We start from the raw sequence: 11,061 nt of genomic DNA, 5'->3' as shown, positions 1-11,061 counted from the left end.
ATGTTTGAAGACCATTGTTCTTATTTACTAAGTATTCTGTGGTTCAGAAAATCCCATGATGTGTTTGATCAGCTTTCATGATGAGTCATTTTAAATGGTAATGAAGGCAGAAAAACCTAATCCATTGATTATTCATACTTGAAGAAGACCATGATATCAGGAAAGTGATGCCATGACATGCAAATTAATTGGATTTGAGTGGGAGGGTGTTGTGCTAAGTCACCAGCCTCACTTTCTCCTCTGTTGACATCTGGGTCCAAAGGCTAGATAGTTGGAAGAGGTAAGGGTGAAAGATCAAAGGTATTCCCCAGTATTACTATTGTTAGCTTAGTTTGTATTAGCCTAACACAGGAAATGTTAGACTGAATCAACCCCTAACTTTTGCTTATGAGATTTCAACTTTTATGGGCATATTCTCCTTGAAATGAGTTGTTTGGTCTTTAGCCAAATTCTTTTCACTCCAATCAATGCAGTTTCTCAACATTGCCTCCTTTGATATCAATTACCTTTTCTATACTAAATGTCATTAGGCATAATTATTTCAGAATTCAATATTAATCAGGATCTTTCTATATTATCTTTTAGGTAGATATTGATTCTTTTTCTTTTAGATGTAAAACTAGTTTGATTTTTTTTAGTTCTGTTTTAAAGTAATTTTCCAGTACAGATTTCTGATATAAGCAGTCATGATTTCCTAGAATTATTGAATGAACTTATTTTTAATTTATATGTTTATAGCACTTGTTCCAAGAAAACTACAGAGCGGAGAGAAATCTCCCTTTGTGGTGATCAGAAGTACTGCTGGCCATTTCATTTAAAAATGACCTCTAATCCTGGAAGAAATCTTTCATTTAGGTTTTCAGGTCACAGAATTATTTGAGACTCCCAAGAGCATGCAGGCACCTTACAGGCCCATTTCAGCAGTCAGTACTATAAATAGCATATTTAATATATTCATATAACTTAGGAGAGTATTTTATATGTCAGTGTAGTGAAAAAAGTACTAAATTATAAAATTCATACAGTCTGGCATTCTTAGGGAACTGTGGTGGAATGGAAGAAGGGGCCACATTTTATGGTAGAATAATTTAAGATGCTGGGGTGTCATTTCTGAGTATAGATGCTAACCATTTTAATACCTTTTCTATACCCTGCCCCAAGCCTTACATTAAATGGACCTTTTTCATTCCTTGAGCTTGAAGTGTCCATTCTTTTTGCTTATCCATCTCCCCTTATCCCTTAATTGATTCCCCCTCTTCTAAAAATCTTTCCTTCTATCAAGGTTTCCAATTCAAGGGTAATAGTTCCCTTGTATGGTTTATTTTCTAAGTATTTTTAAGTATAGTTTATTTTCTAAAATACTCTTGTAGTCTCTAGATTATATTATTCTATAGTTGCATACATACCTCATTCTTTCTACTACTTTCCATTGGTAAAATCCTTAAGGTCAGGAACAGATAAACATTTTTTAGGTTTTTTTTTTTTTTGCAAGGTAATGGAGTTAAGTGGCTTGCCCAAGGCCACACCGCTAGGTAATTATTAAGTGCCTGAGGCTGGATTTGAACTCAGGTACTCCTGACTCCAGGGCTGGCGCTCTATCCACTGTGCCACCTAGCCACCCCCAGATAAACATTTTTTTATCCTTACAACCCCTTAAACATAACCCAGAAGACTCTTTCCATAATAGTCACTCAATAAACCTTGTATAGAATTATAGAATTTCAGGGTTAGAAGGGAACTCAAAGATCATTTAGTCCAATTTATGCCTCCAAGAGTCCTCATTAACAGCATAATTAACAAGATTACTTTATTTGAAAACCTACAAAAAGATCCCTGATATCATGGTCCTCTTCAAGAATGAAGGACGCCCTTCCTTTCCATAGAAGGGACCCATTGTCAGGATTTTTTTTTCCTTTCCTTGAAACAGTCAGGATTTTTTTCTTTCCTTGAAACAAAGATCTGCCTCTTGGTAATTGCTATCTACTACTTGTAGTTCTATCATTTAGGGTCAAGAAAAACAGATTTAATCCCCTCTTCTATATAATGGCCTTTCAAAGACTTGAAGTCACTATCTTCTTCCTCCTTATTTCTAAATTCTCAAATATTTTTTCCTTCAGAGTAAACCTCCTCAATCATTTCAATTGATCCTCATATATATTGCTTTATCCCAAGGTACTTCAGCATTTTGGTTGTCCTCCTCTGGATAGTCATCTGCATATCTATGTCTTTCCTAAATTATGATTTTCAAAACTTACCACTACAGTTAGAGTATAACCAGCAGAACTATTACTTTCCTAAACCTAGATACCATACTTCTCAATAAATCTATGAGTCAGTCAACAAATATTTATTAAGTGCCAATTGAGGGACAATTAGATGGCATAGTGAGCAAAGCTTATTAGCTTACTAGCTATTTGATCCTGGGTAAGTGACTTAACTATGCCTCAGTTTCGAATCACTTCACTATCTTTGCCAAAACAACCAAAAGTAGGTCAAAAAGGATCAGACATGACTGAAAAATGAATAAACAACACTTACATACCAAGCACTGCACTAAGGGCTGCTTCTTAAACTTGGTTACCATATAACACATTATTGATCATACTGAGTTTTGTGGTTCTCTTTTTAAGAATCCCCCCATTTGTGCAATTGAATTTAATGAAACTGATATAGAGAACTCAAAGGATGAGAATCCTCAGGAAACAAACTATACATTTTAGAGAACTTACGATTCTCCTATTATCAGGTTCAAATTGGCAGATTCCTCAAGGAATTGGATGTCTCCTTCTCAGTCAGACATGGATTGATGGTTTTGCCATGGGATGTCAATGCTATAGCATTCAAAGAAGATGAAGATAATTCCCTTTCCCCTGAACTTTTTGTTTACTTATATATCTTCCTATGTTCCAAAGAATCAATATTGATCTACTTACTATCCTTCACAAATTACCCTCCATTGAATTCTTGTCTTTTTTGTCTTTGTACTATTTCCTCTGCCTAAGATGCTCTCCCTCCTCTGAGTTCTGGAATCTCTGGCTTTTTAAAAAGAAGAAATGGAGTTCTATCATCATTAATGATATACTGCAAAGACTTTTCCCTCTATTATCTGAAACATCAAAGCAAGGAAAATTTAAGAAGACAAACACTTATTAAGGACTCATGTGTCAGATCTGGGGATAGATACCAAAACAAAAATGAAACAACTTTTGGTCCTCAAGGAACTTCTAGTCTAAATATATTGATGTTACTTCTTACTAACTTCTAGATTTGATTTTCTAGTTCACATTGGTGCCAGTTATTTGAAGAATTAGAGAGATATATAATCCTAGTACCTTAGATTTCAATAGGATTTCAGAGGACATATTTGTTACTCAACTGTCTTCAGTCATGACCAACTCTTTGTGACCTCATTTGGGGTTTTCATGGCAAAGATACTGGAATGGTTTACTGTATTTTTCTCCAGCTCATTTTACAGATGTGGAGATTGAGGCAAACAATTAGGTGATTTACCCAGGTTCACACAGCTAGCAAGCATGACTCCTGGCCTGGCATTCTATCTGCTGTGTCACCTAGCTGTCCTTAGGGGGTCATAAAAGGTGCCACAAAAGTTGCCACAAAAGTTTGCAAAATCACTGACATCCTCATTCACCTTCCATGGTAAATACCTTCAGAAAGAACACTATCTTCCAAGAAGTTCATTGTACTTTGGGATAGTTTTTGTTTATATCAAACCTAAAATCTGAACATTTGTGCTCAACATAAAAGTACTTCAAAAAGACATAGGCTACTAATATCATGCTTGATATAGAAGTAGGGTGGGATTTTAAAAGTATTTAAGCTTATACTCTCATTTTATATGTGAGAAAACTCAGACCTGGAGAGTTTATAAACTCTTAGCAGCAGCAGCAGCATGGCCATGATGTTACATAGTTGGTAAATGGCAGAACCAGGATTGGAATTCATGTTATATGAATCCCACCCTAATTCAACTCTCTTTTGACTTGCTCTTTAGCTATTATGCCACTACACTTTTATCTAATTCCTTTCATCATTTTTATTGATCTGGGTGTTGCATTTAGTATACTATATTAGATATTGTAGGGTATCATTAAAAAAAATCACTTTCCTGCATTGTAGATAGTATTAAAAAACTGTAACTTTTTCACAAAACCATTTACAACTTCCTCTTATCTTGTACAATTCATTTATCCATATTATACAGTAATTTCCATCTTAATTTATTCAGTCCATCATTTTAACTGATTTCAATATCTTTTAAAATTGGAGCACCCAAAATGTTAGAGGAATTTAATCTGAAAATTTGAAGTCTGCCATAATATACCTTATTCAAACAAACATTAAAATGCTGAACAAGCACAAGCATGGCCAGGGATATGATTCATCAGGCATTTGACTAAGACCCCTCTGCCCCTCCATATTAACATATTTTCACAAATAATTTTTCTACTTGTTCTATCCATTTCAAATCAACCTGTCAATTTAGTCCTTTTCTTTCTATCTTGTAATCAAATATAAGACACTTTATCAAACATTATTAAATAATTGTTATCAAATTCCAAATTGCTATCTTTGTCTAGAGTATTTCTCTGATCTATGGTCTATTTATTTACCCTCTCAAAATGGAAAGAAGGTCATCCCTAAGTGGGACTATTCTTGATGAAGTCACACTGGCTTTGAATAATATCAACATGGTTTCATCTGTCTATTCCCTGTGTGTCTCAGTCTTGGCCTCAGTTTTCCTGTCTTTCCCACCACCCCCATTCATACAAATTCACAATCACAAATTCCTTGAATAAATACTTTGAATATTACTAGGAATCAGTGAATTTACCAGATGAATAGATTAAGTTAAGTCTAGTTCACTAGTTTATAATCTGAAATATCCACATTCTGCCTAATAAGGCATTGGACCCTAATAAAGTCAAATTTTATTTTACCTGTGATGCAGGAGTCAGGACTACTAGGTGCAGGTGTCACAATGTAGACCCCCAAATGAAATGTCACAGAGACCTGTATGGCTGGGACTTTTGTGAAAGGGTATAAATAGCCAAGAGCTGCAACTGAGAGGAGTTAGGAAACAGCAGGATCAGCAGCAGCAGCAGCAGCAGCAGGAGGATGAGAATCAGTGCCTCAGAAAGGAAAAAAATGGTTGGAAAATTTTCTGGTTTTTTTGTGGGAGGGTGATGAAAAAATACCTGGTTTATTGGTTAGGGACAAATTCTGTCTCTCTGTCTCTCTCTCTTTAATTCCAATTTTTTCCTACATTATGCTTTATTGGTGCATAACTGACTCCTTGTGCTAGAGAAAGTGCATAGAGCATGGATTGGGATATGTGAAGTCACATTAATCAAATTTGATTTAATTAGTGTATATTGAGTAATGACTTCAAGTGCTTTTATTCTAGTCACAGATAAGACAACTTTAAATGTTCATATAAATGATCTTTAAATACTTTACCAATCTAATGATGGCTCTAACCAAACTATTTACTTTTTTATAAATGACTGTGGTTTATAAAACATTAATATGAAGTGCAAATATGTTGTGCTAGGTAGAGTATCCCTGCTGACCTTCAAAAGGACTTATTTACTATCTCTCTGTGCCTCTATTGTCCTGGATATAAAATGAAATAGTAAGAAAACTTTGGTTGGTTGACTGACTGTAGTGACAACAAATGCCTGATTTTGTTAGAAATGAATGACTTTGAAAGGTCTTTGTGATTTGGTCAAGGCACTTGATATATATAGTCACTTTTCACCGTGTTATGGGGGAGGAGGGAGGGAAGGGGATGATTAATATTTTTTCTTTTACTTTTCCAGAAAAGTTTCCTAGTAGTCCTCCACAACCAGACAAGAATGAATTACTGAACAGCTGAACCCAAATGAGTTGACATAAGTTTTAAACTTTGCTCTTATTCTCTCCTCTTCCTGTTTTTCCCCTAATTAGCAGATTGTCCAAACTCCTATCACTATTTTTGGTTCTTCAACCCCTCCCCTTTCTCATTTTCTTTGTTTCTTTCCCCACTATTCTTGAGTCCACCTCCCATCTGACTATCATACAATCTACTACCTTCTCCTCAATCTATCCACTTCACATTCAAGCTCATTAGTAGTTTTGGTTCTTCTAATCTCACCTCAATTGCTGTTTTTTTTTCTTTCCCCACCAACCTTAGATTCCACCTCCCACCTGATATTACACATATCCTACCTTCTTGTCAATGTACACACTTTACTAATGAAAGACCTCTAAAACACTAAACAAATTAGTATTTTTCCTCCTTCAAATCCCAATCTGTTGATGCTTCAAAATTCACCTCTTTTAACTAGTCCCAGTTTTTTCCCTTTTCCCCACCATCCTTAGGAGTTCATATCCCACCTATTATACATATACAACCTTCTCATCAATTTACTCCCTTTGCTAATGAAAGAATACCCTAAAACACACAAATTCATATTCATTCTTTAAATTCTACCTCTCAATTACTCCCAGTTTTTTTCCTATTTGCACCATCCTAGAGTCCACTTCCTACCTGATATCATACATATACTTCTTCTCAATCTACCTTCTTCATTAAAGAACACCGCTAAACTCATATCAGTATTTTTGATAAGCTTAATGGATCAGTGGAATAGGATAGGTTCAAAATCAGTACTAAATGACTACAGTAATTTGTTTGACAAATTAGCTTCTGGGATAAGAACTCAGTATTTGACAAATTTATTGGGAAAAACTGAAAAATAGTATGGCCAACACTAGTTATAGAGCCACATATCTCACACCCTATTTAAAAATAAGGTCAAAATGGGTACAGGATTTAGACATAAAATGTGATACCACAGACCAATTAACAGACCAAGAAATAAGAGTACATTAGACAATGCAAAATGGATGATTTTGACTATATTTTGCACTAATAAAACCAATGCTGCCAAAATTAGGAAAACAGAGTATGGAAATATTTTTCACAGCTAAGGAGTTCCAATAAAGGTCTCATATATAGAGAATTACATCTAATTTATAAGGTTACAAGTCATTCACTGATTGATAAATGAATGGTCAAAGGATATTAAAAAGTTGTCAAATGAAGAAATTAAACCTATATATTATCATATGAAAAAAATGCTCCAAGTCATTACAGATTAGAAAAATGCAAATTAAAACAATGATGTTCAACCTCACACCTATGAAACTGGCTAAAATGAGAAAGGACAATATATCAATATTGGAGAGGTTGTAGGAGAATTGGGAAATTCATGCATTATTGGTGGAGTTGTGAGCCAAATCAGCCATTCTGGAGAGCAGTATGGAACTACATCCAAAGATTAATAAAATTGATAATATCCTTTGACCCAGCATTACTAATATGAGACCCATATCCAGAAGGAATCTTTAAAAATGGGAAAAGTTCCATATCTTCCAAAATATTCATAGCAGCTCTTTTTGTGGCAGCAAAGAATTGGAAATTGAGGGCATGTCCATCAATTGGTATGGCTGAACCAAGTTAAGAGTATAAATGTTATGGAATACTATAAGAAACCATGTGTGGTTGAACTCTAGAGAAGCATGGAACAGATTACAGGAAATGATACTGAACAAAGGGAGCAGAACTAATAAGAACATTGTACACATTAACAACCTTGTGAGTTGATCAACCTTGATAGATGCAGCTCCTCTCAACAGTTCAGAGAGCTAGAACAACCTTAGGAGAGCAACTATGAATGTTATCCCCATCTCTAGAGGAAGAAAAATAAATGGTAAAACTCTAGAGAAAGTTGGAACAAATTGCAGGAACTGATGTTGAGTGAAGGAAGCAGAACCAAGAAACCATTGGATACATTAACAAACTTGTGAATGGATCAACTTGGATGGATACAGCCCCTCAGCAGTTCAGACACCTAGGACAACCCTAGGAGACAGGTTATGGACAATCCCATCCAGAAGAAAAGCAAACAAAAAAACCTCATAGAATCTGAACACTTCATTCATTTTTTTTAAATTAAAAAAAATTTAGGTTTTTGCAAGGCAGTGGGATTAAGTGGTTTGCCCAAGGCCACACAGCTAGGCAATTAAGTGTCTGAGGCTAGATTTGAACTCAGGAGCTCCTGACTCCAGAGCCAGTTCTCTATCCCCTGCGCCACCTAGCCACCTAGCCAACCCTTCATTCACTTTTTAAAAATTTCTCTTATGTACTTCTTTCCTATTTCATGGTTTTCTTTCCCTTTTAATCCTAGTTCCTCATAAGGAAAATGACCAATTTCCTTAACACAAATGTGTATGTACAATATTCACCTGACTTTGCCATTGAAGGGAAAGGGGGTGAGAAGGGAAGGTGGATGGAAATTATAGAACTTGTAAATATACATATGCATGTAGATGAATGTTAAACTTTCATAACATGAAATTGAAAAAAATATAAAATATCAATTGAAAATAAGTGACTTTGAAAGGTCTTTTGTGATCAAATTGGTCAAGGATGCCTCTGCTATTTAATCACTTTTCACTGTATTATGGGGGAGGAGGGAGGGAAGGGTATGATTAACATTTTTTTCTTTTACTTTTCCAGAAAAGTTTCCTAGTAGTTCTCCACAACCAGACAAGAATGAATTTCTGAACAGCTGAACCCAAATGAGGACATCATTTTTGAACTTTGCTCTTATTCTCTCCTCTTCCTGTTTTCCCCCTAATTAGCAGATTGTCCAAGTTCCTATCATTATTTTCGGTTTTTTGGTTTTTTCTCCTTTATTTTTACTCCTTCCCACCACCCTTGAGACCATACTCCTCCTGATATTATACATGCTCTACCTTATTTTTGGCTCTTTAAATCCTGCCTCTCAATTACTCAGTTTTTCTTTCCCCACCATCCTTTAGTCCACCTCCTACATGATGTTATACATAATAACAACTCTTTTTTTTTAATTTTTTTAGGATTTTTGCAAGGCAAATGGGATTAAGTGGCTCACCCAAGGCCATACAACTAGGTGATTATTAAGTATCTGAGGCTGGATTTGAACTCAGGTACTCCTGACTCCCGGGCCGGTGCTCTGTCCACTGTGCCACCTAGCTGCCCCTATACATAAACATTTCTTAAATCTTCCCACCTTATTAATGAAAGAACACCCTTAAAAATTTTTTGTTCTTTAAAGTCAACCTCTTTCAATTTCTACCAGTTTTCTCCTTGGTTATCTGTCCCATCTGATATTATATATGCTCACCTACCTTCTCAAATCTACCCACTTCACCCTTATCACTTCCCACTTTACCCTCAAACACTCAAAGAACAGAAAACATTTTATTGGTCTAGGTAGTATGATGTTCAGATGGAATCTCAAGGCATGAATATTCAAGGACTGAAATTCAATTGGTATCCCAACTGGATGGATAAAGTATAACAAAGGAGAATTTCACACCATGAAGTTTCCCCAACCTGAACTATTTTGACTAAGGACCAAGACCAGCAAACTATTTCCCAGGAAATAAGATTTGCCAGAGGATATTGACCAGCATTAACCTGGAAGATTTATGAAACTCAAACTCCTTCAGATGTTATTGATCTATTGGATCCTATTGTATGTTATTGACATTTTTATACATAATAAACTGTTTACAGAATCAAAAATTGTGATAACAGTATTGTCATTTTCAGAGCACTTTTAGCCATTTACTTTTTTAACACTGGCCTCAAGACTGAAATAACCAGGGTCAAGTCCTGACCCTGAAAACTGACTGGTGATTCCCTGGGCACATGGTTGGTTCTTGTCCATTATTGAAGACCAAAATGGCATCACTGAGACAGTGTGTCTGACTGTGGTTGATCAGACCAACATGCTCTGAATATTCTACCACTGGTTGGGCACAACCTGGGGTGGATACTCTCTAAAGTTAAGGATGTCATGTTTCCATTGAGTTGCTTCAATTCTGCCTTCCTCATGGTATCCTCACTGAAGAGAACATGTCATACTGGGTAGTCCTGTGCCAGTGTCTCTCATACTGTACAATCAATTCTAAAGTTCTTCAATGAGACCTCCAGGGTATCTCAGTACTACTTCTTCTGACCCCCTTGTGAGCACTTGCCCTTTGAGTTCTCCATGAAATAGTTTTGGCAAGCATATATCTGGCATTCTAACATGTCCAACCCATTGTAGTTGTATACTCTGCAGTAATGTTGGAATGCTGGGTAATTTAGCTTAAAAGGACCTCCAGTGTTTGGTATCTTCTCCTGCCAGCTGATCTTCAGAATCTTCCTAAGATAATTTAAATGTAAGCAATTCAGTTTCCTGACTAGCACTGTAGATTTGTCCAGATTTCACAGGCATATAGCAATAAGGTCAATGCAAAGGCTCTGTAGACCTTTGTTGAGAGCCTCTTGGGAGAGTTTGGTTAGAAAATCAGTTATGACTAAAGGACCTAGCACTGGTGACCCTTAAGCTGAAGACTTTCCACAGAACCCTGATTTGATAACACAACTGCATTATTTGTGGCCTCAATTGATAGCCCTGTTCCTGAACTTCTTGATCTGGGTTACATCCTTCAGGTTACATCCTGTACAAGTTAAGAGTTACATCATTGTTTCATCATGTATACTAATTTTATGGTTTTCTGCTACAAAGAACTGTTTGATACTATCAATAAATGGCTCTGCTAGTTGTCCTGCTATCCCCACCAAAGGGTATGCATACTTCCTTTCTCTCCTGGGCCAAATTAATCCCCTGGTGGGCAGGGGAACTCCATAGACCTTCATTTTGATAGTCTAAATACCTCTTCTGTCCCATACTTTTGAAGCTCTGGCAATATAAATGTCAACGTCATTGTCAATGTGTGTGCCTCCTTGGAAAGGACACTGCCAAGATAAGTGAATATGTGCACAGTACTCAAAACTTCTCATTTTGCTATAATCGATGATTCCACATATGGATGGTGTGGTGCTGGCTGATGGAGCACCTGTGTTTTCTTGGTGTTATGTTAGACTAAAATTAGCACAAGTAGCAGAGAATCAATCACACTTTATTGCATCTCAGCTTCAGAGGCTGCATTGTATGCACA

General features: G+C 36.1%; 1 long non-coding RNA gene across 1 annotated transcript; it reads left to right on the top strand.

The window, feature by feature from the left end:
• The first annotated feature begins 4,537 nt into the window (after nucleotides 1-4,537).
• LOC141495841 (uncharacterized) lies at nucleotides 4,538-9,637 on the top strand. Its single transcript, XR_012470873.1, has 2 exons — nucleotides 4,538-9,036; nucleotides 9,323-9,637. It is a non-coding gene; the product is annotated as an uncharacterized LOC141495841 (long non-coding RNA).
• The last annotated feature ends 1,424 nt before the right edge of the window (nucleotides 9,638-11,061 follow it).

This window comes from Macrotis lagotis, chromosome 8 (assembly GCF_037893015.1).
Source record: "Macrotis lagotis isolate mMagLag1 chromosome 8, bilby.v1.9.chrom.fasta, whole genome shotgun sequence".
Taxonomy (NCBI): Eukaryota; Metazoa; Chordata; class Mammalia; order Peramelemorphia; family Peramelidae; genus Macrotis; species Macrotis lagotis.
Note: the sequence above shows the minus strand (reverse complement) of the source record. Positions and strands in the feature narration are given on the sequence as shown.